Here is a 27,698-nt window from a genome sequence, read left to right as displayed (position 1 = left end):
TTCAGCAGCTTATTGGTCCACATAAGTAATGATGCTGCCAATTTCTGAGTTTCTAACATTATATATACGTAGTCAACTCATCGATCCGGCAGCGAACCCTTTCATAGGTTGCCCTCTTCGGCGGGAGGCCAGAAGAAAGTAGCGCCCAAGAAAAATCAGCAGAGATACCATTGATACCCAAGAAACGCAATACAAGCAATGGGCGAGGAAGGGATAGTGGGAGGACCAAGGGAGTCATCTATGGCACAATAAAGACAGCCATTGTTAAAGCCAACTGTTTTTGATTTTGGGTACCAAGGGAATAGGAATAAGCCAGGCATCAGCGTAACTGTAAAACTTGATCATAATATGGTAAGAGCTGGATATGGTGAGTACCTTGGCATATGATGTCAGTGCATGGAAAATGCCTACACATAAGCCGAAACAGTTGGCTTTGCCAATGCTTGGTGGCAGGTGTTACATAGAAGCAGATGAGATACAACTTCACAGACATGGACAGATGGTTTATTTCTTTATTTACTGGCAGTGGGTTCTTTACCTTTGTTCTCAGTGTGTCACCTATAGATGGGGAATGTTGCAAAGGTAGAATTTTTACAAATGATGTCCTTTAATATCATTGATTGCCTCTCACTTTATTCCTTTAATGAGCACAGGGTGTAAGAAACTTTATCAAGCCTCCAAGGCCCACCATTGAGGATTCACACGCCCTGACTTCCCTAGTTATTTCAAGCAAAGTACCTGAATGCATTTGAACTTCGGTCTTCAATAGTTCAAATACACCGATCAGGGAGTTCAGGACGAAAGTCAACGCTGATAGGGTTGAATTTGACAATGTGTTATCCAAATTGATGGTTGATGGAGGAGGGGGGTTGGTCCTTATTCTTAGTGTCTGTTCATAGATGCTCCTTCTGAAAGATGGAAGGACCTCCACAGTCAGTTCCGACGGATAGACCTGGCACGTGTGATGTTACATTGACCTCTTCTCTCATGTCCTCCTCTAGGTTTATTTGGTCTGGCGATCTTCCTTCGCACAGTGTACTATCACTGAGCGATCTTCTCTTATTTGACATCCCCCTTTTTATTATGCGCTTCATGGATGATGTTGGGAGTGTGTAATCCATGTCATTCCTTAGTGTAGCCCTCATGGGATGTGCTGCTGGGCATGGACTGGATGTCCATGTTGGTACTTGGTCTTGCCTGGGTTAGCATTCTACTTGTGGGGGAATTACTAGGGAAAGGGATATAGTAGATGCTTGTTCGATCTCTCTCGCCATATTTTCTGATCCCGGTGCCTTATAATCGTCCCGCCAGGTCACGCTGCTACTTCTCAGATTGTAGCAATTTGGTATCGACTCACTCCTGATAATACCCCCCAAATGTTATTAAACTAATAGGAAGGGAAGTGAGGAAGCAAATATATTTTAGCAGGATAAGATTTTCTCGCACTTCTAGGGTGCGGACGTAACTTTTACTGAGGAATCAATGCGGCTTAAAGAAGGAGTGCGGAAAGCAAATGCAGAATGCGAGCATTACAGGAATGTGTATTTGCAATCAAAACAAGTACCTGATACCTGCATCTGTGTCTCCACCGACAGTCTGCCAGAACGGTCCACTGTGCTCCAATGGGACTCCACAGGAACACACAGCAACACTCACTCTGCCACACTCGCTCCACATCGCTAGAAGCAGCACGTTGCTCTCTGTTATGGACCGCCTCCTCACATGGGCATAAGCAAAAGACTTAGTATCCAAGAGTCAATTCAAAGAGTCTCCACACAGCAACACGCACTCTACCACACTCGCTTCGCATCGCTAGAAGCAGCACGTTGTTCTCTGTTATGGACCGCCTCCTCACATGGGCATAAGCAAAAGACTTAGGCCCTCATTACGACCCTGGCGGAAATCGAAAAACGATGGCGGAAATGCAATACCGCCATCGAATAGCGCTCGGTGCGATCATGACCCGTCACCGCAAAGTACGATGCCATTAGTGACACCGTAGTGAACGCCAACGCTAACTGCACCAAGTACGCGCGCGCGCGCCATGCCAAACCGTAATTAGCACCATGGCGCAACGGTACGCGAATTCCGACCCTAGCGGACATGCACCTAACACCATCAAGCACGGCGGAAAGTACCATTCCGCCATGGTGAGAAGTACGGCATCGCGAACCAACCGTAAACGGCCCTACTGAGTGCTTGTACACCGCTCCCTGGCCACACTGTACAACCCCCCGTAGGTGCAATGAAGTCACACAATGCAACCAGTGAAATGTACTAGTCATCCATGCCTGCCAACGAACAAATGAATCTCAAGAGGGCCCAATGGGAGCTGCAGGGCACAGATGGCACGAATACAGAAGCCATACAAATGGACATGACCTCAGTCTCCCACCAAGAAACGCACGCAAACACAGGCACCTGTGACCAGCAATATTCCGATAATCACATCATTCCACCTATCCAACTGGCTGACCGGCATCTGTTACACAAAAGCTAATCCCCCGCCCCTGAGCATGACATCATGAAAACAGTCATAATGGCAGCCCTCATCCCTGACCTCACTGGGCTTCGTAGGCAAACGCGCCCAGCACAGTACCACGCAACTATACCCCAAAGCTGGAACCCAATGCAGATCTCCTCACAATACATCGCTCCCCAAATAGTAATATGCCACATCACTTGCAAAGAAGAACGCTACTTGCAAAGAAGAACGCTACACGGTTCATATCAGAATAGAAATTTAATGCACAACAAATTCTCCAAGCCCATACAGCCATTAGGCCATGAACTCCAAAATATATTTCATTATTGTGGGCTGCATCCGCAATAAATGACCAGCTACTTCTTGTGTGACGCCCTGTTCCTTCATGGTACACAGGGGCTACATTCCCATAGGAAAAGGCAACATGGAAGTGCCTAGAACCGCAGGGCCATCCCAATAGGGAGGCACTAGTCCAGCTGAAAGGCCGAAATGTTGCTCCTAGCCACTAGTACTGCGTAAGGGCATGTGGCCCATTGGCGATCGTCCCATAAGATCGTAATGCTGCTCCACTGATTAACACGAAGCAGCAGGTGTCGGGAGTAAAATCCATCTGCAGGAGTGGCATACAGATGGCAGTGGCAAAAGGGGAGGAGATACCTGTCAACCAAATGAAATGAAAAAGAATAGTATGGCCATCAGAACTACATTTGAATTACTCACTTCAATGATCACACCAAATCCACAGCCATATGCATGCTAGCCCACTCCAAAGGATCATCACCACCCAAAAACCACTTGCGAATCATAACTATCTATATCGAGGTGAAAACACTATCACAAACGAGTGTACCTGTGCATGCGTCTGTTAAAACAGAATCCATCAGATGGGATTGGTAACGTGCATAGACACAAGTGTCTGAAGGCGCGTGGAGACAGGGAGGGCTCAATAAGCCCAGATAGACGATGGTCCCACTATGGCAGCCCTGCATCACATAGCGCAGGGGAGGCGGATAGATTCCAAGAAGCCCTGTACATAGCAAACTCTGTATCAAATCATCTGTCCATGCATCCATACATCATTCCCTCATCCCGTAATGAAAACGCCTGTTTCCATACTCACATAACATGTGAAATTTCCATTGAGTCTGTGCGTTATGCAGCCTGCAAAATCCACTGTGCCCCAGCCCGTAATTCCAGTGTTGTGAAGTAACATGTATTTTGGAACGTCCGGCCTCATCGCCCACGTCGCTATTGCGCATCCCAAACTATTCATATCAATCATTGCATCCTCGCCATGGCCCCTGTCCCAAGGACATTGAACAATAGAACGTTATATTTGCAGTCAGACCTGTGGGCATCTCCTCGCCGCTAGCTGAAAACCGAAAGCGCCGCCCTTCGAATTCCTCATTTGCAACATCACGTCGAAAAGGCATCTGTGGCCGCTTGAAATCACAAATTAATCCATCTAGTGCGGCTGTGTGTGAAAATGGCAACTGCCTTCACTCACAAATGGGACGCCCCGCCCGTCGGTGAAGCTCGGTACAGTGTTGCATGAGGGTCCACCGTTACTCGAGTACTACGTTCCACTGACCCTTCACAAGTCTGTTCGCGACTGCAAAGATAGTATGTGAAACAATGGGACCATAGCCGAATGAACATATCAACCAATGTTACACTGCCATCGGGTACAAATACATGATTGCAATAGCAAGATGCCATTCGTCGAATTGCAGCGTTGTGTGCGGGACGTGCTCGCCCAAAGGGGAGTGCAGCTTGCACAGGTGGAATGAATCACCACAGGTGGAGGCCATACAGCCTGAAAACACATAAATTGCACACCCAGTCTCCTCCCACAACCACACCCACTCCGAAATGCTACCGGCAGGACTAGCTATGTTGGCCCTGGGGGACCTGATAGCACTGCAAGTACTCCAACTTCAAGAAGAAGACGAACACCAACTACAACCGGCCGCACGGCGGAGACGCAGGAGGAGGAGGAGGGCAAGGCAGGGCCAGCAAGGGCCGCCAGCACAGCCACTACCACCACGCAGGCAGCCCGCAATCCCACGCCTCCGAGCACATCCGTTCAACCTCACTGATGAGCAGATCCACACCCTCTACCGTTTGGACCGGGACACCATAACCGCCATTGTGGACATGACACAGGCTGACCTTGTCAGCATGATAGATAGCCCAACCGCCATCCCACCCCTACTGAAGGTGGTGTCTGTACTCCACTTCCTGGCCACAGGCACCTACCAGCACACAGTCGGACAGTTGCATGGCATATCACAGCCACTGTTGTCACGGACACTATTGCAAGTGCTCGATGCCCTCCTGAAGCACGCAGACGACTACATCTCTCTACCACGCTCGGAGCAGGAAATTACCAACACAAAAGTGGGATTCCATGCACTTGCCGGCATACCGGGTTGCATTGGTGCCATCGACTGCACCCATGTGGAATTGGTCGTCCCACATGCCATGGAGGCCCAGAACCGCAACCGAAAACAATTTCATTCTCTGAATGTACAAATGGTGTGTGACTCCAACAGGATCATTACACATTGTTGTGCCCGATTTCCTGGATCAACCCATGATTCTATGGTCTTGAGGAACTCTACTATACCACGCTACATGGAGCGACACGCAGGGAACAGATCCTGGCTACTCGGTGAGTCTCATTTCATGCATGATGATGTGGGGTATGTGATGCGGCAATGACCTGGCAGGAAGGGGGGGTGCGTACGTAGCAATGGCATTCCTCAAAATTCCTTTCTTGTCCACATACAGGTGATGCCGGGTATCCACTGAAGAGATGGCTCCTCACACCAGTCCGGAACCCACGGGACCAGCATGAGGAGGACTACAACCATGCCCACTCACGTACCCGTGTAGTCATAGAACAGGCATTCGGCCTACTGAAGACTCGTTTCCGCTGCCTCAGCAGGTCTGGCGGGGCACTCCTGTACCGCCATGTGAAGGTTGCAAAGATGGTCATGGCATGTGTCATGCTCCACAACATGTGCGTACGTAGAAATGTGCCCATGCCCCCTGACGCAGTACTGCAAGCACCTGATGATGGTCATGATGAGGGTGGGGATGTGGCAACCCCTTCAAGGAGTCTGCGAGGCACAGGAGGGCCGTGACATTCGTCAGCATCTCATAGATGCATGCTTCTAGCACTCACGCCTGGTGGCTGATACATGGACACGGGACTCGTGGCACTGTGTGTGTCTGGAACATGCACAATATGGACTGTACGCCTATAATGGCCTCGTACACAAAGATCAATGTCCACACATCTCATTGCATGATCGTGCATTGTTTATGGCATATGTGATATCATGTTAAACACCCTATCGACCCGCCACCCAAGTGAGCCCAACACACCCCCTCCACCCTCCTACCTCCCCCCCGAACACCAGTGTCCAAAGATGCTCATTGTCAGTGGGCTGTCGCTATTGCAAGCCCCCTCTGCGGGTATCAGGGGCACCCCTGCCTGTGGAGCGCAGGTTCCTCCCAGATCTACATTGGGGGCTGCCCTGGACGGAACTTGCAACGGATGATGTCTCTGCCTGCTCACGTCCATGCATGTCCCTAAGGGTTTGTGAGAGCTCAGTGAGCACACGGCGCACTGCGGCAAGTTCGGCACATACGTCTTTGGACGTCGCATGCAGTTCCCCCCTCAGGCTCTCGGTGCTTCTCTCCATTTGTACTCTCAGGCTCTCGGTGCTTCTCTCCATTTGTACTCTCAGGCTCTCAGTGCTACTCTCCATTTGTGCCCTTAGTGTCTCTGTACTTCTCTCCATTTCTGCCCTAAGTGTCTCAGTTGATGTTTCTATGTCTGCCTTAGTGCCCCCACATTCATCGGCATGGTCCTTGAGGAGCGTGGCCAGTTGCTGCTGTTGCACGATTACCTGGTCGAGGGACTGTTGCCTCTGCTGGGCCATGGCCATTTGCGGTGGTGTCACAGAGGGGCTGATCACCTCATGTTGCCTTGCCACAGGGCTTGTGGGGGATGGCCAGTCGTCGTCTTGTGGGTGCCCCTGCGTGGTATCCTCATGGTGTACGGGATGGAACAGACAGGGGGATTGAGACAGGTCATGGATGGATCTAACTTCGACATCCCCGTTTTCTGTGTCGGAGCATGCTGCCATTAATGCAGTATCACCTATGGTGCTGCTGCCACCAGAAGCAGTGCCTACTGTGGCATCCATTGGAGGGACCTGTGGTGGTGGTGTTGTGGGCATGCTGGCTGCTGGGGTGCCTGTTGGAGTTCCCTCCTGTGTGCTGTCACTTGATTTGTGCTGCTGCCGTGTCTTGATGCGTGCAGCTGAGGTGGAGGGTCTTTGGCCGTTGGTCTTGGCCCTCTTTGCAGGTGTGCTGGTAGGGGTGTCCTGGAGCTCGTCGTTTGGATCGGACCCTGTGGTGGAGTAAAGGAGGGCGAGCGTTATTAATGGGTCTGTGGGAATTGGAATGGCAATGTATCACATGCATTGGGGTGGTACCTGAGGGTGATTTGGGTCGGGGCCTTGGAGGTGGTTTCATTTGTGTGTGGAGTGAGGGTGCAGTTGTTTGGCAGCCTGCAGTTAGGGTGTGCCTGCTGCACGTGTAGAGGGTGGTTTTAGGATTTTTAATTATTTATGTATTTGATGTGAGTTTTAAAGTGTGCTATCAGGCCTATGTATGTGGACGTTCTCCTGGACATGTGTTCCTGTTGCACTATGTGGGCACGTGGTACTTCACATGATTGGACGTTGTGGTTTTGGCATTGTTTTATTTGGGACACCTACCTGAATCTTCGGATGTCTGCACTCCTTTCTCCATCCCTCCGACTCCCTCTATGCTCTCCATTCCAATGGTGGAGGCACAGATTTCTTCCCAGGGGGTCAACTTGATGGGTGATTCCGATCCTCCCCCGGTAGCTGTGGCAATGTTGCGGTTGGCAGAAAGTATGCTACGGACGCGTATCCGCAGGTCGTCCCATCGCTTTCTGCATTGCTGTGGGTTGCGGGGTGCGGTCCCCACCGCACTTACCCGCTGTGCCACCAGGGCCCATATGGCCTTCTTGTTCGCAAGTGCCGTCCTGGTCATTTGCGTGGAGAAGACGGCGGCAGCATTCTCCTGGAGGGTCTCCGTGAGCACGGTGAGTTCCTCACGGGAGAAGTGGACCTGCCGCTTGCGGTCGCACGCTTTCTTCGCTACTTTTCCCATTTTTCTTGGTTTCACTAGGGTGGATGACGGGTTGGGATGTGTCTCAGGGTAGTATTTTTAATGGTTGTGTGGAATTTGTGGTTTTATAGGTGTACGGCGGGATGTTTCCCGTTCCGGGACCATGCTTTTACTTCCGTTTCCGTATATTTACGGTCACCGTACTTTCCGGTTGGCGCTCACTGCGGTGTCCGCTGAGATGGGTGGCGGTATTGCACCTAGGGCGCCGTACGGCGGCGGTGTGGGCCGTTTTGGGGTCATTTCCGCCATCGCGGACTTTGCACTTCCGCCATGGCGTGGTGCTCGTGCCCGATGGGTCGGAATGAGCCGCACTTTGCTCCATCGTGCAATGGCGGAAACGCTATTTACGCTATGGCGGTCCGGTCGGTTGATTTCCGCAAGGGTCGTAATGAGGGCCTTAGTATCCAAGAGTCAATTTCAAAGAGTCTCCACACTGCAACACACACTCTGCCACACTCGCTCCGCATCGCTAGAAGCAGTACGTTGTTCTCTGTTATGGACCGCCTCCTCACATGGGCATAAGCAAAAGACTTAGTATCCAAGAGTCAATTTCAAAGAGTCTCCACACTGCAACACACACTCTGCCACACTCGCTTACGCTTGAAGCAGCAGGTTTTTCTCTGTTATGGGCCGCCTCCTAACATGGGAATAAACAAAAGACACGGTATCCAAAAGTCAATTTCAAAGAGTCTCCATACGCCAACACACACTCTGCCGCAATCAGGCAGTGCACCTCAAACGGTCCTGGGGCACACCGATATTACAGTGATTGGAAGTGACACACAGCTCTGGCAGTGCACATCAACCCCTGCCTGCTGCACACTATATAACTGCACTGATTGAGTCAACAAATAGTTCTGGATATGCACCTCAATCCTGACCTTCAGCAAACACTGCTGTTCCAGTAATTGAGAACAGAGAGCGCTCTGATGGTTCACCTTCACCCTGACCTGCAGCACACGTTGGCTCCAGTGATTGAGCCTATAGGCAGCTCTGGCAAGGCTCCTGAACCATAACCTATGCTGGTGATTGAGCACACAGGTAGCTCTGTCAGCGCACCACGATACAAACCTATGCCACCCTGTGCTTTTCTGGTAATTAGGCACAAGTAAAGGATACATGTGTGTGGACAGTGTCGCTTTTTTCACAGGGCAGACGCAACAGCCCGAGGGTGTTTTTGAGACTGGCAAGCTTGCCCAAGTGTTGCTACCAGGATTTCACGTTCCCAGTGCTGACGCTTACCCATAGGACCCCATAAAATTGTCATCAAAGCACATGTCTAATTTTTTTAATTTTGTTTTTCAGGGAATATTGCACTATAGATTGCTGGATTTAAATGGTGAGCACCTTGTATACTTTGAGAAGAATTATAGACACCACAAGCACACCCTCAGTCAAATATGTATTAGGAATAATAGATGTGGAGAAGAAAATACATGTAACTGAAGATGTCCTTTAAGGTGCAAGGGAGAAGGATGCAACCTTGACACCTAGGTTGCGTGATATGTAGACAATACAAAAAAGTTCCCTAGTCAGGAACTCACGTCCCCTGCACACTATCTTTTGTCTGGAAAATCAGACCAATAATAAGTAATGTTCAAAACATGCCGTTAATATAATTATCTATATTTTTAGAAACAGAATATTCATGAAAGAAAATTTCTCAATCAAACAATTTTAGGTCACAAGAAACCATCTTCTTTTTATTCATGATGTCGAAGTCAGGAGGGGCCCAACGCGTTTCGAGTGTAGCACACTCTTCATCAGGGGCAATAAGTGATTTCTAGAGAGAAATTGCAATTGTACTTATATTAATAATATTACATAGTTTTTTTAAACAATTTTGACAATATATGCTCAATACATTAGTACCATAAATCTGTCTTTACATCATCTTTGTATTCGTAGTGATCACTGTATTCATCTCTAAACATTTGTCATAACCATTTAGATACTCTGGTGATAGAAATATGGATGTTATTGATTATGTAAAGATCCTTAGGAGCCAAGTCTGTACTGTTTATCGTACTATTGGAAAGAATAATAATAATTGGTGAATAAGTGCTCCTAAATGTGCCGGTAAAGTGGCTAAAGGCAAGAGATATTATTATGTAGATGAATAAGCTAAAAAAGGAAGGCACATCGAAGATTCTAACCTTGTGTTTTTAATCTTTATCAAGCACTGTCAACAGGCCGATTTCCGGATGGGTCAGTGTTCAGGATTGGGATTTCCAACTTAAAATGCTAGATACGGTAAGAAGCTATCCAGGCTTCCACTTCTCAAACTGGTATCTGTTGAAAGGGTCCAAAATATGACCAGGTTATTGATCAAAGGCTGAGATAGATAGTCTCTATATAGTGCGTAGAAAAAGGGGGGGCTTACATGGAAGTTCAGATATTCACTCCTTAAGTGGGGGCAGCGGTAGGTACCGGCTTACAACGCAAATGGGTCCGGTTTACGGTCTCTATGAGCGCAGCCCAGGTCTAAGGAATATATAAAAAATATACAAAAAATAGGGCTGTGGTTAGACTATTGAGGATAACTCGTATATTTAGTCCACTAAAGTGTGGATCTAACACTGTCTGAGGGCAATGATCTTACCTTTAATCCGAAGTACTGTCCCTAGAAGTCAGGATCCCTCAGGATGGCTAGACTCCATTTTGTGTGTTGTTACGTGATTTATGTGTTGTTAGGCCATGACGTCATCACGCGCGTGCGCGTCTGACATAAATGCTCGACAGCACATTCTGTTTAGGATACATATTATGAACTGTGCCTGTATTCATTGCTCAATGGACGGAGAGGAGCAAAATCAACCTGCAATAAAGATAAAAAATTCGAGCCCTGACTAAATAGTTCCAGACATGCTGGATGTTTACATCGTGACGTAATCATGTGCATAACGTGCATTACGTCATATGTAAACAATGTCTGTCCTGGTTAAATCCCGGGCATGTTTAAGTAGCTAAAATTATGGAGAAACCAAGACACTTCTAGGTATTCTATCCATATGAAGACATTTCAACCGTTTTATCCTGTATTATTCAATTATTCATGTCCATATTATTGGATAGGAGGTCATGTTGACAATTAGATGTCCGCTGCCCTTCATTAGGTGCACATTATTAACATCTGTTGTTAAAAGGAAAAAACCCGGATTTACACATGTCTGAGCAGAAAAGTTGTGAAATGGTAATGCAAGTTCTCCTGTCCTGCAAATAAGGTTCACATTCTTTTCACTTGTATGAGCAGAAGTGTTCCTCATGTTAATAAAGGTTATACTGTCCTGTAAACCAGGTTCACATTCTTATAACTTGCTTTGGTTTGCAGTCTGATAACAAATCTAATTATCAAAAGCTAAAGTTGTGGAGAATGTGGGTATATGTTTCAAATGAATGGTCTTAGATAATATTCTTCATTGAGACCCAGGGGGGACATGGCATCAAGTTTGTGTATCCACAAGAGCTCTCTCTGTGCTAGTAATTTTGGTAGATCACCTCCCCTTGAGGGGGGGTGCATAACTTCCAAAATGGCAAATCTCATTTGAGAGATGTTGTGGTTATTATCTCTGAAATGTCGGAATACCGGTGATTTCAAGTTTTTGGTCCTGATTTGGGATTTATGTTCAGTCCATCTTTCTTTCGCACGACGACTGGTCTTACCCACGTAGTATTTACCACAAGGACATCTTATCGTGTAGATGACATTTTTGGAATCACATGTTGCGTAATGTCTTAATGGAATCTTTTTCCCATTGTTAGGATGCCTAATGTGGTCTCCTTTTATGATATTAGAGCAATGTTGGCAATTTAAACAGGGAAAGGTCCCTTGTTTTTGTTTGGTAAAAAGTCTTTGAGTGGATTTTTTCGGTTTCTCTGCTTTGATCAAAGTATCACGCACATTTCTACCTCTTTTGTATGCCATCATAGGAGGTGATGGAAAAAGACGACTGAGGTTGGGGTCTGTTTTAATCAAGTCCCAGTTTTTGTTAATGATTTTCTTGATTTGAAAGCTTTGTCCCGAGTACTTCAATGTGTAGATGAGGTTGGATTTCTCTGGGGTGAGTTGTTTGGTCAGCAGTGTCTCGCGGGAATTGGCTTCAGTCCTCTGAATGGCTTGGGTTATAATTTCATCTGGGAAACCTTGTTCTTGGAATCTAGCTCTCATGGTTTCAAATTCACTCTGTAGTCTTTCTGTGTTCGAAGTGATTTGTTTGGCTCGTAGAAGCTGACTATATGAGAGATTCTCTTTCAAGTGTCTTGGGTGAAAGCTGTTATAATGCAAAGAGTTATTGACATCAGTAGGTTTTCTGAAGATGGATGTAATGAACTCTGTATTCTTCCATTCAACTGTGACATCTAAGAAATGTACTTGTGGTTTACTGATTTCAATGGTGAATTTGATCCTTGGATTACAGAGGTTGATGTATTGCCAGAATTCCATCAATTCCTGTTCAGAACCATTCCATACTCCAAAATGTTGTCTATGTATCTTAACCAACAATGTATGTTATTCTTCCATTGAGGATGTTCCAGGACATGTGTTTTTTCAAAATTGAACATAAAAATGTTTGCGTATGATGGAGCCACGGCTGAGCCCATGGATGTGCCTGAGACTTGCATGTAATACTGCTCATTAAACCTGAAGTAGTTGTTGTATAAAATTAGGTTTATCAATTCAATTGCGAAAGTTTTGTGGATAGAAATGTTGTCATTACTTAGAAGAAACCACTCCAACGTTGCAATCCCCTCATTGTGAGGGATTGAAGTATACAAGCTGCTGACATCCATAGAAAACAGCAGTGGGTTAGAGAAATTTATGTCCAATGATCTGATTATCTGTAAGAAATGCATAGTATCTTTCAAGTACGTGGGGATCTTCTGTACTAGAGGCTGAAGTGCAGTGTCCAGACATATCGCCAGCGGTTGAAAGATGCTATTAGTTCCAGCCACAATTGGTCTAAAAGGAGGGTCTCTAGCATTTTTGTGAATTTTTGGTAATCCATAAAAAACTACATCTCCTAGTGTGCTGCTTTGGGTCAGGTGGCCCCCTTTAAACTGTACACTATGATACATTGTCTGGTTGACATACTATGTGATTTGTGTATGTTATAAAGGAAACTAAGACCAGAAGAACTCGCCACCTCAGAAGCTCCCAATCCCACCTTTGGGGGCATTCCTGTGGACATGGGAACACAGAGGAAAGAATGAATAAAAAAGTATTTGCCTTCCAGAGGAAGCTAGACCTTTGCAAAAGAACAGTCGGAGCTGGGCAAGCCATCTAGCAACATTAAGGTCCAGCTTTGATGAATACTTCCCTGAAGTAAATGCTGGCATTAATGACTGGGTGATGCAGACTTTTCTGGCAGAGGAGGTGGTGCATCATCCATTTGATGCCCAGGAAGAGCTGATTGAGGTTCAGTCGGACACTACTCTGCAATCTGAATTTAGGAACATTGCAGTGGGTGAATTTTGACTGAAGGTAATCCTGGAGTATCCTACATTTGCATGGTCTGTTATACAGTCGCTCTTACCCTTTGGGTCTTACTACTTGTGCGAAATATGCCTTTCAGCATTGGCTTTTTTACTGACTCCTTCATTTTTTGAATAAGGGGTGTTTCAAATGAATGTTGAAAACCCGGAAAGTGGGAGTTTTTGAAACATGGAGACAACCATGGCTACAACTTTTAGACGCGAGTGCTTCCATCAGTCCCAAACATCACCTGGGTGCAGGGTGAGCCTGGGTAGCTGCTTTTTAACATTGTCCACTACTTTACCAGAATTTCTGGTAAACTACAATGTTAAAAGCAGTTAACACTCTTCCCCCCAAGTCTGAACCCACACTTGATTGCATTATACTTCAGCCAGGATTGCATTATACTTCAGCAGCACATCTGATGTGTCCACTGAAAGGTTTAAGATTAAGCTACATCCCTAACTCTAGCTGGTTACCCAGAGGTAACATCTTAGTAAATTTCACTTGTGGCTGGCCAATCTACAGCAGCACTATTGTAAGTTTGAATTGTTGATGTTTTACTGAACTATTGCACCACACACGTCTTGCTTGGTAGTTTTTAATCGGGAAACGTCTTTCCTTCTCGTTTCCCTTGAATTGGGAACTTTTTTTTTTTGGTGGTGGTGGTGGTACTCCACCTTGCAGCTGTACCTTCTGTTTAACAAGCATTTCATTCTCCCATCCTAGTTGTGTTGCTGGACTATTATAGAGCGGTGGAGTAGGGGCAGTGATGTCTTACTGCAATGCAACTCGAAGGCTTAAATCTCCTTCTTTCTTGACTTTAGTATATGCAGTGCATGCTAGCCAATGCTTCCACTGTTCTGGGCTGCACGCGCCAACACCCGCCCCCAGCGCGCTGTTGCACCAAGTTGGCGGCTACATGCAAATTTGCGGTCATATAACTGCCAGTGATGTCACTTCCTGTATTTGCCCCCCCCCCCCCCCCCCCCGAGGAAATTCATAAGTCGGCTCCCCTGATGGAAAGGACTAAATTCTATGTGATACAATGCCTTTTATTCCACTCCCAATCCAGGCTAAGGCCTTTACTGGCAAAAGGACCAGCCTGACGGCGATGCGAACGGTGTAACCCTTTCACTCCCCTTAGGACGGCCACTGGCGCCCTAATTCCCTCAGGGAATCATTGAAGTCAAGGCTGCACTGCACTCACGTGGAGTCAGATGTTACTGGTTCCAGGCAAAGTGGCCACCTGAGGGCGTTGTTTACGGTTGAACGTTTTAACTGCCCTTAGGATGTTTATTTAAGTCCTAATCTCCGACAATTTCGAAAGCATTGGATGTCCCCTTTTAAGCAAACCATCTGTGGCTAATCCTCACATAAGCGCTTCTACCTGTTTTTTTTTGTGGTGTCAAAATTTGCCAACATATACCATTCCGAAGAACGTCGTCCGGTCCTGGGTTTTTTCTATGCATTGAGGGGCTTCTAGTCTTAGCTTTATAATGGGGAAATACAGGGATACACATCCCAGAATGGAAATTTAAAAAGCCAGGACTGGAGTAGCATCTCCTGAATGTTTGTTTGTTTATTCATTTATAATGCGCACCAGACCCGAGGGTATTAGGGCGTAGCAGTTAAAGGAAATGCAAGGCTTAGTCAAGTAGGTTACAAGATAGGGCAGAGATGAATAGAATAGTGCATGCAACGGTGCATGCTGGCAAGTATGTAGCTTGCACAATAGAATATGATTTGCAAATAAGCACTATGGGCTTCAAAAGAGTGTAAAAGTGCAGCCGACATTGCCCTTTCAGTTTTAGTTTTAGCTTATATTGAGGCATAAATATTGGCATAGCATGTAGAGAGAAGCATGACATTGTGGAACCAGACAAATTCATAGGTGTCCTTCATTTTGGATAGTTTTAGTCCATATGTGGTGCATTGCCAGTGCTTTATGTGGGCTACGAAATTGAGGGGGGGCCTCGTTTGGGGTGTGGCTTCCATGATGGGCGTGGCCTTAAAAGTACACAAACCATAGGAAGGTACGCAAACAAATATATAAATGCATGCAAGTTGTTATGTATTTGTGTGCGTACTTTACTATGTTTTGTGTACTTTTCAAGCCATCTTTTTTAAACACAGAAGATGTAACATTTTCTATGTTTATATAAGATGGCTTGAAAACTACACAATTCAAGACATCTTTTATAAGACTTTGCCGACGGACAAAGAAGCCTCTGGCTTGGTGATCTGTGTGCTGCAGAGCAGACTAGATCACAGAGCCCGAAGCGTCTTTGACCCTCGGTGAACCTGGGGGCTCTGTATTAGATCACGTAGCCCCCAGGTTCGACGAGGGTGAAAGATGCCTCAGTGCCCTGGGGACGGGGTGGGGAATCAAAGGGACAGTAACTTCCTCTTGTAACCCCTTGTGTGAGAGGCAGTTACAGTGACATGACAGAAGTGCCAGCCAAACACAGCATTGCTGAAACTGCAACTTCCAGCATGAGCGACTCTGTGGCTGGCTGGCCCTTCTGTCAATCACAGCTTGCCTGATTTGAAAATGGCGGGCGCATCTCTCGTCACGGCTGCGGCCGAAGGGATAATGTATCTCACTGTGGCGAGGTTGGACTAGAGGGCCCTGTCAGGGCCCCAGTTCAGCCCCACTTTTTGGAGACTGCCGGGCCCCGGCCCACTTAAAGCCCAGCATTACCATCACCACTATTAGTTTTGGACCCTGGCGGTCACTCTACCTCCACACAGATGGAACTGAGGATATTGGTTCAGATCTGAGACTAGTTACGCGACCTCCAGCAACAGAATGGAGAACTGCGTTTTGAAATGAAGATATCTATAATACAAGGCATGTTCCATGACATATCACGATAATTGGTTCTGTTCATGAACACGCTAGAAAATCATTATCTCTGCAGGTGCACGTCGGCCAGCGAGACTCTGCAAGATCAATACTTCATCAGCAATTTCAAGATTCGAACTTTCAGTGCCTGAGCTGTTTGTCACAGAGCAGTGAAAGCAAATACTTTTTCTAAAACTGCATGATGATGTAATACAGTCAACGTCGATTACATGCTTTTAAAAGGAGGACCTAAGGGGCACATACAGACACGCAAGTTGGAACATGTGCATGAGAAATAATAGGCTCTGAGGCCCTGAAGAAGGAATTATTATCTGAAAAACGTTGGCAATTATCACATCAGTAGAGGAGCTTATTAGATGTGAATGAACACACACATGTTGAAAAATTGTGTCTAGGATTGTGTACAATATAGTTGTGTGGAGCCTATAACACAACTGATGATTGTGATGTGACCAACTTATGTGAACAACCTCTGTACATATATATGAACACTTATTATCATTTCATTTAATTTCAATACCTTCAAACAACTGAGTTAATTAACGTGTACTGAGACAACCCGAGAATTCGGTTTAGCTCAATACTCGGGCAGAATTTGAATTTGGGATTTCCATATCCCCTGGGAGTCCATAGTAGGGCCACCTGTTAGCATATGACAGGTTACGCTTTTGTTTTCAGATCTGAGATGTGCCATACAAGAGACACGACGGAAGAGGGTGGGACAAGGGGAGTGCAGGGATGTTGCACTCGTCTCCCTCTTCAGTGTGCTTCCGGTCATGAAAGCCTCTTTATCACTGGTCTCTCTGCCTGGTACTGGGAGGAAGCCTGTGCGGCTAAAAGAGTTCCCTTTGGCAAAGCCAGAATCATTGGCCATTCCAATCAAGAAATTCCTCCACTGCCGAGTGGCGCTTCTTTCGGTTTACTATGTTGCTTCTCTTTATTCCCCACTGGTGGGACTATACTAGCACACAGCTTCCCTGTTGCTTTGCTTTCACATCCTTTCTCTGTGACCAATGAGGCAAAAGAGCCTTGTTTATTTTATCTGAACATCGTTTAACCCTACTAACAGATTGTGGCAGCCACCCATTTGACCTGCCGCATATTGGGGTTGGAAATGTTAGCATGGTAAACGTGGGGTAGGTAAAACCACACGGGTGGGAGAAAGGGGGAGCAGAGAGGGCAAAGATAGAGGTAGGTACGTGGTGGTGATGCTGAGCATATGGTATGGATGTCTGCCCTTCCCCCCTTAGAAATGCAGGGGTAATCTGTGGAAAGAGCCACAGATGGCATCATCTACTCTGCCCTCCTCCTCAAAGTGCACAATGGTTCTAGAATCACAAAGTGTCCCATTTTTTGTCTCTAAGTACAGGTCAGCATTGTCTAGCACTTACAAAGAATTAGGTCAATGAATCTCAAGCCCTGACGAAATTCACAGTGAAAGGTTTCAGCATGTGAATACGCCACATCAGTGGTTCTATCCTATGTCTTTACATCGATGCATTGGCATCTTTAGGTATTTGTATCAGGACTTCGGCATCTGTGCATTGATTCAAACTTTCAAGGAACAAGAAAACAGTTGTGACAAAAGAAGCACACAGAAAAGAATTTAGAGGGTCCTGAGAGTATTGGATTGCCAGAAGGCCCATTAGTGTGTCTGTTGCAGAGGGAGAGGTTATAATGTTAAGAAAGAGACTGCAGCGTTGAAAGAACCAAGGGCAATATATAAAGGGGACTCCAAATTCACTCCGAAGGCGAAGGGTCTCAACTGGCACAGAGAACGGCACATCCAAAATCGAGCTCAGCAGCTTGCCTTCAAGCTTACTCACCCAAGTCAATTTATCTTCCGGTATTACTGCGAGGCCATAAAGTATCCCGGGGAGAATGCTCCACCGATAAATGAGTGTCAAACTGTCATGCCTGTCATGTCTGTCCCACCTGTCAAGCCTGTCAAGCCTAGTCAACAGAGGTCACATGCCCATGCAGCTCACAGAACTGCCAGACCGTTTTATACTCGTTGGAGTCTGTTTAGCAAACTCCCGGGGAAACGTCTCTATTAGGCACGGCGTATGGTAAACACTTACATTACTCTGCATTCGCATTGAGGGATGCAGTACGAATTGTTTACTCGGGTACTGTCACGTGGTATGTCCAGACGTACGCGTACCATGCGAGTGTCCACGTGACAAGTATTTAACCCGGAAGTGTTCCTCGAACGATGCTTCTGATCGTTTCTTGTTTGGAGCTTGGAGTTCGTACCCATTACTCCGGCGTTCACCTGCGGTGCTGTGTATCCTGTTTCCAGTGCTCCGATTCCAACCGGAGCAGTCAGCGAGTTCAGCCGACGTTCACTACGGTGCTGTGTATCCTGTTTCCAGAGCTCCGATTCCATCCGGAGCAGTCATTGAGTTCAGCTGACTTACACCGTGTTCTCTTACGGTGAATATCTCTGCCTTTTTCAGTGCTCCGAGTCCGCTCGTAGCAGTCAACAAGATCAACAGCTGACCTTACACCGCGTTCTCCTGCGGTGCATCTCTACTGCTTTTCCAAGCGCTCTGATTCCACTCAGAGCAGTCAGCGAGGTTCAGCTGACATTTACTGCGTTCCCCGCGGTACATTTATTCAGTTTCCTGTACTCCATTACTTCCCAGAGCAGCTGCCGGTTCCATCAGTCAGTTATTATCCACTTCCCTTCCTGAACATTATCCTCTCTGATCCAACAAGGGCTTTTTTCATCTGGAACTACAATCACCCGTTTTTTCCACTGTCCATTGGGGGTTCTCCTTACAAGAATAGTGCACTGGACTCTATGGACGCTATGCTGGGTGCACCAACCCGACTCTAGTGCGGCCCTCATTCCTTTCGGGTTAGTTCCCTTACTAACTTCCTTCCTATTCGTTGGACTTGAGCTGTGACTGTCCTACTCACAGGTTTGTGTTACTTAGAAATATTCTTAGTTTCTTCTATGAGTTTTGGCATAAATTCTAAAGTTATCCTTCTTCTGTTCACAGTCCGGTGGTGTTGGTTTCTTACACGCCCTTTCCACTAATTGCTCTCTTTAGCTGTTGAATCATCCAGCTAGAGAGTGACATTAGTTGGAAGGTCTAATATTGACGGACGTCGCTCTACTCCTCGTGACTCAGGGGCAACTCCAACTGTATCCTTTTGAATATCCAACTTTATCCTTTGATTGGTGTACTAGTGGTATTGTCTGATTGTAACAGATCTCTACAATCCTTTCTTGGCTTTTCGAACTTTTACAGAAGGTTTATTCAGTATTTCTCTAAAGTGGTGTCTTCCCTCACGGCCTTAACTAGTCCAAAGAAACCATTTCGCTGGACACCATCTGCACAGAAGGCATTTGACCTGCTGAAAGAAGCTTTTACTACAGCCCCGGTCCTTCAACATCCCAATCCGGAGATAACGTTCATTATAGAAGCAGATGCTTCTAATTTGGCCATTGGGGCTATCCTATCCCAGGTATGTACTGACACTGGGGCGGAAGATCCTCTGGCATTTTTTTCTCGTAAATTGGCTCCCTACGAAATGAACTACACAGTAACAGAAAAGGAGTTGTTGGCTATCAAAGATGCATTCCTCACATGGCAACATCATCTACTTGTGGCACGACATCCTGTATCCGTCTATTCAGATCATCGCAATTTTCAAGCCATAAAGACTATGAAGTGCCTTAATGCACGACAAGCTCGATGGCATTCGTTTTTTGCCCAATTCGATTTTCGCATCTCGTATCGGCCTTCCAGAGACCATAGTAAAGCAAATGCACTATCCCGTCTTTATACGGGCAATGAAGGAATAGACATAAAAATCCTCCGTTATTAGCAGACAATGTTATATGCAGCTTTACTGCCCAATCCTCATTGAAGCAGGAGGTATTAGATTGGGTTTCACAAAACCCTCAGGAAGTGCTCGACCTCAGTTTGGAAACCAGAGACGGCCTCCCGCACAGCAATGGTGTGTTGTACTTACCCACAGAAGGTACTCGTATCAAAGCCTTGAGTTGGGGTCACGACTCCTTGGTAGCGGCCCATCCGGGCCAGAAGAAGACCTTGGAATTACTACAAAGGTGGTGTTGGTGGCCAAAGATGGCGAGGGATGTGGTAGACTACGTCTCTTCCTGTGCTATATGCGCACAATTTAAGACATCACCTACTAAACTTGTTGGGCTATTGCGCCCCTTACCTGTGCCACATAAATCCTGGTACATGGTATCCATGAATTTCGTGGTCGAATTACCTCCCGTTCATGGATATGATACGGTTTGGGATGTAGTAGATTATTTCACAAAAATGGCCTTGTTCATACCTTGTCAAGGTATTCCCACTGCAAGCATCTTGGCCGATTTGCTCTTAAAACATGTCTTTCGTTTCTTCGGTTTACCATCTGTGGTGATTACCGACAGGGGGTCGCAATTCGCATCCCGTTTCTGGAAGGCGCTGACGTCCGCCCTTCTTATGGACGAGCGCATGTCGAGTTCCTACCATCCTCAGACCGATGGTCAAACGGAACGGGTTAACGGAACCATGGAGCAGTATTTACGGTGCTTGTGTTTACAGTACCAAACCACTTGGCATTCGGTGCTGCCTGTGGCTGAGTTTGCATACAATAACTCAATGCATTCCTCAACTGGCGTCACTCCATTCTATGCTCTGTACGGCCAACATCCCAGATCCATCCCCGTGGACGTAGAGTTTCCTAGGGATGTTCCTGGGGCAGTCGACAAATTGATGACATTGACTTCATTGCATACCAGGGTTAAAAAAACATCTGGAGAAAGCACAAAACCGCTCCAAGTACTACGCAGATAAACATAGGACGGCTGCTCCACTCTACAAAACCGGTATGTCTGTTTGGTTGTCTAACACAAACCTTAAGATTCCAGGGAAACGGAAACTCCTGCCACGTTTCATTGGTCCCTATAAAATCTCCAGGGTTCTCAATCCTGCAGTTGTACGTTTGGAACTGCCCACGCGTTTGCGGGTACACCCGGTTTTCCATGTTTCTCTTGTAAAACTTTATGTGCCCGGAACCCGTTTACATGTTCGACCGTTGGCTGTCTTTGTTAAAGGCTCTGACGAATATGATGTACGTGCTATTTTGGATATGAAATTGAGGGATGGAGTTCCCACTACCTCATTGATTGGAAGGAATACGGCCCTGAAGATCGTTCCTGGGAGGCGGTATCTAATATCCATGCTCCGTTACTCCTACGTCATTTTCATGCTGCCAGAGGGGTGAGGCGCTCTTTGGGGGATGGCTCTGTCATGCCTGTAATGCCTGTCCCACCTGTCAAGCCTGTCAAGCCTAGTCAACAGAGGTCACATGCCCATACAGCTCACAGAACTGCCAGACCGTTTTATACTTCTTGGAGTCTGTTTAGCAAACTCCCGGGGAAACGTCTCTATTAGGCACGGCATATGGTAAACACTTATTACTCTGCATTCGCATTGAGTGATGCGGTACGAATTGTTTACTGGGGTACTGTCACGTGGTATGTCCAGATGTACGCGTATCACGCGAGTGTCCACGTGACAAGTATTTAACCCGGAAGTGTTCTTCGAACGATGCTTCTGATCGTTTCTTGTTAGGAGCTTGGAGTTCGTACCCGTTACTCCGGCGTTCACCGCGTTCACCTGCGATGCTGTGTATCCTGTTTCCAGTGCTCCGATTCCAACCGGAGCAGTCAGCGAGTTCAGCTGACGTTCACCGCGTTCACCTGCGGTGCTGTGTATCCTGTTTCCAGAGCTCCGATTCCATCCAGAGCAGTCAGTGAGTTCAGCTGACTTACACCGTGTTCTCTTACGGTGAATATCTCAGCCTTTTTCAGCGCTCTGAGTCCACTCGTAGCAGTCAGCAAGATCAACAGATGACCTTACACCGCGTTCTCCTGCGGTGCATCTCTACTGCTTTTCCAAGCGCTCTGATTCCACCCAGAGCAGTCAGCGAGGTTCGGCTGACGTTTACCGCATTCCCCGCGGTACATTCTATTCAGTTTCCTGTACTCCATTACTTTCCAGAGCAGCTGCCGGTTCCATCAGTCGGTTATTCTCCACTTCCCTTCCTGGGCATTATCCTCTCTGATCCAACAAGGGCTTTTTTCATCTGGAACTACAGTCACCCATTTTTTCCACTGTCCATTGGGGGTTCTCCTTACAGGAATAGTGCACTGGACTCTATGGACGCTATGCTGGGTGCACCAACCCGACTCTAGTGCGGCCCTCGTTCCATTCGGGTTAGTTCCCTTACTAACTTCCTTCCTATTCGTTGTTCCTTGGAATTCCTTTTGGACCTGGACTTGAGCTGTGACTGTCCTACTCACAGGTTAGTGTTACTTAGAAAGACTCTTAGTTTCTTCTATGACTTTTGGCATTAATTCTAAAGTTATCCTTCTTCTATTCACAGTCCGGTGGTGTTGGTTTCTTACACGCCCTTTCCACTAATTGCTCTCTTTAGCTGGTGAATCATCCAGCTAGAGTGACATTAGTTGGAAGGTCTAATATCGACGGACGTCGCTCTACTCCTCGTCACTCAGGGGCAACTCCAACTGTATCCTTTTGAATATCCAACTGTATCCTTTGATTGGTGTACTAGTGGTATTGTCTGATTGTAACACAAACCCCCAACATTGTGGCCCCCTTTTTTATCAGTACATATCTTTAGATAAAACCATTTCTTACGAATTTGTGGTCACATAATATCACCGTAGAAATCACCAGGGGTAGATGAACCAATAGGGGTTCCAAAATAAATATACCTATCCACCTTTTCCAATGGAGCGCTATTGAGTCGCCAGCAAAACTTAGACTCTTTCGATTTCGATTTACAACCAATGGTCAAAACTTTTGTTTTTGCAACATTGACTTTAAAATGGTATTTGGTGGCATAAGATGACAAGGCATCAATCGAGTGCTGCAAACCATATGGGTTTGGTCCAGCAGAATGGTGTCATCGGCATAGCCACGCCATGAGATGGGGTGCTGCTGATATGAGGGGGAAAGTTATGTGCTGTATCAATAGAATAACCCATATCAGCCATGTATATGTTGTAAAATAAAGGGGCTAATATGCAGACCTGTTTCAAGCCGATGTTGATGGGAATTCTTGAACAAAATTGTTCCCTCCCAATTTGTGCGCACCACTGTGTCGGAATACAAAGCAGATATAAAGTATAGTAAAGAAGGATCTGTCCCCCAGTCTATTATTTTCACCCAAAGGAGCGAGCCGGAAACCGTATCAAACGCCTTGGTGAAATCTACAAAATAGAGGTAGAGGTAGAGTTTGCTCTTGCTAGGGGCCATGCAAAAAGGAAGGGCACATACATTGTGCAGGGTGCTGTGCCCTTTGTGGAAACCCATTTGGAAAGGGGAAAGCAACCCTTTATCTTAGACCCAGCTGGACAATTGTTTCAGAAGGACATCCGCAACAAACCTTTGACTTATGTCTAACATTGCCAAGAGTCGGTAGTCATGTGGATCAGCACAGTGACCCGTCTTAAAAACGGGGACCAGAATTGATCTCCGCCAGCTAATCCGTATGGAACCGCTGATCAGAATGTTATGAAAAAGATGTTCCAACCCATGAGCCCAAAATTGGGAATTTTCCTTCTGCACAAGACTGGCCAAGGAATCGGGACCAGGAGCTTGTGAGCTTTAATTATGAGAAGAATGTCATCACTATCAAAGCCTAATAAAAAAAAAGTAGAGGGCGTATAAAGAGCGCTCTTGGTAGAGGAGATGGCGGAGTCATAATATATCGCTGGCATAGCCTGATCCGTAATAGGATTAGGTTCTAACACGGACTGCCCATGAAGGACATGTCTGGCCATAGACCAGAATTTCCTATTATCGGCACTTCGAGCAGCCCGAAAAGGAATTCCGAATGAGCGTGAGCCATAGAACATGTGCGGCTTCTAAGCCAGTTCCTGAATTTTGTGTGAGCATTACTAGTGAGTTTCTTTTTCTCGTTCATTGTGAGTCGTGGATTAAAACTAATAAGAGAACATGTCTTAGGGTGGGTCTTCCTAGCCTGCTGTATTGCTATGGCATAAATTCTGTGGGCAGTACCTGCTGTTGTCCTGGCGCCTAGGGGCAACAATTTACTCAGTAATTGCATTAGAGAAGAAAGGTCCCCATTATTCTTCCCTAGCCACTGTAAAAGAAACATGTATTAATACCCAAGTCATTCTTGCTGCTCTAGATGCTGCGATTCTCCTGAGTATTCAAGATGATGTGGGAGATGGTATGGGGAATATTGCGACAAGGGAGTTTGTAAATCCAGGACGAATAGGCATGATCACCGAGAGGGATAAAAGTGAGAGACAATGTACTACAGCGTTCCCAGAAGTTCCTGTCCACAGAGATCCAGGCAGGAAGAACTTTTGCCATTTGTCCACATACAAAGTTGCTTTCTTATATTACTGGACTTGCGATTCAGCCGCAGCAAATCAAATATGCTAAGAGGATTAACCCATCCGGAAACCCCACCAGCCAGTGAGGAGTTTAATGCCCAGCATATGTCCAGATAAGAGTCATTCGCTGAAGATGGTATAGCTGATAGTACTGTAGGGGCATTTAGGTCGCCTGCAATGACAATATTACCACTTGGGCATACTTGAGACCAATGAAGAAGAATGGTATCAATGGTAGCCTGGATTTATTTGTGGCAAGGCCCCCCGGGAGGATTGTAGACATTAATAATCAGAGTCGGGGGAAAAGAAAGATGGGGATTAGAAAAGGTGGCAGGCAGAATAAATGGGGCAGAAACTTCGTCACCAAAGGGTTTAAAATTAAACATGTATTGGGCTCTGATTGCAAGGCCTGCCACAGGGCGACCCCTTGTTCCTCATCTAGCGGAACAGTGAAGAATATAGTAACCATCAAGAATGAAGACATTAATGGACCAGGTTTCTTGTTAAATGCAAACACCACTGAACTGATTTGAGTAGCTTCCATTCTACTGCGTTTAAGTCCCTCTGAACCATTGCAAAAGGAGAACATGCTACTGCAAATCAGTCTGATATGGACCTGCCATCAATGGGCGCAGCCCGGCCCAACCTGCTAGGTCGTAGAGTAACTTCTAGTGGTCATGATGAATTCAGAGCTTTCCAACATCCCGCCTTAAAGTTTGACCTCCACTTACACAGCTGACACTTGAACAATCCTGTAGAGCCAGCTCCAAAGCACTGCCTCCCAGCCCTCACATAATGCCTGGGCATTATGTGAGGGCTGGGAGGCAGTGATTTGGGGGCACTGTAAGCAAATATGGAACCTGCACATTGTTCACTCATGGCGTCCTGGCTCATGCTGTCCCATGGAATAACATGCATCGGCAAATACAATAGTTCTGGCTTTGTAAACGTAGAGGATAAGATCTTTTGTAAAGCCCCTTACAAGACAAACAAAACAGCGTAGCCTCTAGATTTGCAGTGCCAGATCTATGGCCATTCCCAAAGCTTCGACCTCATGTCTGCCAGCTTGCCAAGCTCCCTGTTCGCTCTCCAGCCTTATTTCTTCATACATCGATCTCACGGAAGGTATCATGCATGCCCCAGAGAACCAATCTGGGCACATTGTATACCCAGGACTCCCTGTTGTTTGGATTATATGTTGCCACCTTGTCCCTGTAAATCATCTTCTGTTTTTACACAGGATTGAGAGTGGGGTGGGAATAAAGATGATCATATTAAACTTGGCCTACATTTTAGAAGTACTGGTATGAATACTAATTTCTTCTACTTTGCACTAGCTCAGGAGTCTGCAACCTTGGATTCTGATGTTTTGGACTACAGTTCTCATGATACCTTGCTACTGACTATGCTGGTTAGGGATGATGAGAATGCCAAAGTTTGCAGACCCGTGCACAGGTTTAAGTACAATACACGGACACAACTATCACCAGCTGCTTCATAAAAAGCCACACTCAAGTGATTATGCTACCGTGCACAGCCACTAACCTGTATACAATTTCTCTCCTCCAATGCATTACAGAGAAATACATTTACAAATCACTACAACATTTTGTAATATATGACTCCAAGAACAGGATCTTGATTACTACATATTAGACAGGATGTCAGTTAGTGATTACAATTATCTACATGACATGGGAGTGTGACCTGGTTTTACAAATTCCTAAAAAAACACAAACGAGAAATGCACACTGAACAGAAGTAACATTATAACAGAGCGTACATATAACATTCCTATGCACATCTTGTCATTCAAAAATGGCAACTGTGGCACTGCTTCTTTACTCAAAAACTATGGGGCCATGAATGGCACTTGCTGCACCAAAGGTACATGTCACAAGCTCCATTAACCAACAAGATCACAGAAACAACACAATGGCCCTGATTATGGGTCCGTCTGTAAAAATCGGGTGTTAATGTGATGGCGGTCGTACCGTTTCCGCCAACGTGTGGTGACGGAAACAAGGTAGGATTACGGCCTGGCGGTTGCACGTATTACTAATTCACACAGCAGTGCACCGCAATCACGGAAACACTGGCGGAGATAGATGTACCGCCACAAATGTTGGTGGTGCGTCCGCCTCTGCCGCGTGCATACCAGATATAGCGGTATGGTGTACGTGACCCAGAAACACCAGAACCGCAAATACTGTGATCGCTGGACAGTGGTTGAAGTGAGCGGGAGCGGTCGGGAGCGGTGCTCCACTACTTTTTAAAATTACGTTTTACAGCTCCTATACCTTTATTTTAAAAAGAAACTGTTCCGGAATGGTTTTGTTTTAAAATAAAAGTGTAGGAAGACGTTGCAGCTTGCACTCTCAGTGCACTGTACGGGACGTTCCCTTAAACAGCAGGTGCAAGTGTTTGAGGGGTTGTATTGTGTGTGGGAGGGGGCGTTGTGATGGGGTTTGTGGGGAGTGGGTGCAGGTCAGCAGGGAACATAATTCCACTACTTCTTTTCATACACTTCGACCACTGTCGCTGGATCTGGAAAGAGTGCAGCGGCCATTACAAAAATCACAATCCACTGCAATCCTCCTGTACCAGAAGCCATCCAGCAACAGTGAGTGGCCAAACACTTAGAGGGACATGGCTGCAAGAATCCCACAAAACCGCGTGCGCAAGCCACACTTCAGTGAAGCAGAACTCACCATGCTGATTGACCACATTGTGGAAAATGCAGGGGAGATATTCTCAGCTGAACAGTGGCGCAGCACGCAGCTGAGGCCCAGAAGTTGACAGCTGTGGATGTCACAGCCATAGCGTCAACGACTGCCACAAGTGATGGGATGACCTCTGCATGAGCCTGCACCCATGGGAGGAAAAGGGGAGCAACATGCTGCATCACAAGGGCATCGAGGGAGTTGGTACAGCGGAGGCAGGAGCTGGGACATCTGGCAAGGCTGGTGAGTACAGAAAGTGCACAAATATGAAGCTGAATCAAGCTAATCCTGTCCCCACCATCAACGCACAGAAATACACACCACTCACATAATACAGTGCAAAGCCAGTCAGATGCCCTGCCCCCAAGTATGACCCATACACACCCACATGACAATGCAGCACAGATCAATGTGTAACCACAGTGTGATCTAGCACGATGACTGTGTTGCATGTAATTGTACCATACACGTCCTGTAAGTCTAATAAC

Source organism: Ambystoma mexicanum, chromosome 12, assembly GCF_040938575.1.
Source record: "Ambystoma mexicanum isolate Mex_15411 chromosome 12, UKY_AmexF1_1, whole genome shotgun sequence".
Classification (NCBI taxonomy): domain Eukaryota; kingdom Metazoa; phylum Chordata; class Amphibia; order Caudata; family Ambystomatidae; genus Ambystoma; species Ambystoma mexicanum.
The sequence above is the reverse complement of the archived record's forward strand: the minus strand, read 5'-3'. Positions refer to the sequence as shown.